Source organism: Octopus bimaculoides, chromosome 11 (assembly GCF_001194135.2).
Source record: "Octopus bimaculoides isolate UCB-OBI-ISO-001 chromosome 11, ASM119413v2, whole genome shotgun sequence".
NCBI classification, from domain to species: domain Eukaryota; kingdom Metazoa; phylum Mollusca; class Cephalopoda; order Octopoda; family Octopodidae; genus Octopus; species Octopus bimaculoides.
In genome coordinates, this window is record NC_068991.1 from 9,039,810 (window position 1) to 9,041,160 (window position 1,351).

General features: G+C 30.5%; 1 long non-coding RNA gene across 1 annotated transcript in view; it reads right to left on the minus strand.

The window, feature by feature from the left end:
• LOC128249026 (uncharacterized) overlaps positions 1-1,351 on the minus strand; it is a 10,201-nt gene that overhangs the window by 1,127 nt on the left and 7,723 nt on the right. The window lies entirely within an intron of this gene.

Here is a 1,351-nt window from a genome sequence, read left to right on the forward strand (position 1 = left end):
TCTTATTCTCCTTTGTTTTTAACCATTTCCTATCGCTGCATTTTATATTTTGAAGAGCTTCATGTAAATCTTTGCTGCACTACCAATTGCACCTTAGTGTTCTTGAGACGTGGGTTTTTTTGGACAGGGAGAAGGTATTTATATGTTACATCCGGTTTTTAAAAAAAAATTACGACAACTTTAATACGAAATAACTTCGAAAATGAAGAATTTTCTTAAGAACGCCAAGAGTAAATGATGTTTTAAATGATACATTCTACCAGTATACGAAATTTGAAAGTGTTTAGTTACAAAAAATTATTTTTTCTATGTGCCGGCCAAAAGGAAAAGATCTGTAAATTGTTTAAATGGTTTACTAGACGACCAATAATTATAAAAGAAGTAAAATAGAACCCGTGCGTGTGTTTATCATTGGTAGAATGACCCTCCCAAGATACAACAACATTTGTTTCAACAAACGACTTCACATCAAAAATCTTGTAAACTAAAAGCAAAAACGAGTAAAATTTAATTTCAGCAATAATTTTGATCATATTCATTACATAAGATTACCTTAGATTATTTTACTTCCAATTATTGTTTATAATTAATGATCATTCCGTAGAGTTAGCTAATTGTGACTGAATAACACGCTTCTGTTTGTTTTGTTAGTCCTCATAGTTTGGAACCAGATTTAGTCAGTCTGGCCTCCTCTGATGAAAGCAATAAACATAGTTTTCGTTTCAGGAGTATGTTCCTGCCAGAAACTCACATGTATCGAGCTCTAGATTTAATGCATGGCTGCATGTAATTTTAGAATGTATAACGAAGCTTATATTCTAGGATACTAATTAGATTTAAGTGCGATGTATATTTAATATATCAATATCCTGAATTTGATAATATGTTTTTTCCTGGTTCATCGAGTACTTTCTAAAGCCTTTGCACATGAAATATTTCCTTTTATCATGATACATTTTTATTTCATCAGTATTCTTATAATACTTTACGTACGTTGAACTGAAACTGTTTTGCTGCCAATTTATGTAACTACAGATCTTACTGTAATGTCATTTACAGTCAGACGGACTGACTGAAAAAGAAGACGTTTTCGGTTCATTTTGCTAATTCCTGTATATTAGGTATATCATGTTCTTAGTAAAGGTAGTAACATATTTGGCTTTGCATGTATGTTCCTACCATTAACACACATATTTTATTCTAATACATATAGATAAGCTGAGTAAATCTGATATTCCAATATTCTGGAATAAATGGTGTTTTTTTCCCCGTCTTCATTGAAGTCTGAAATTCGTTTAAAAATGAAATATTTCTTGTTATTCTGAGAAATTTTTTTCTGTATAATATACGT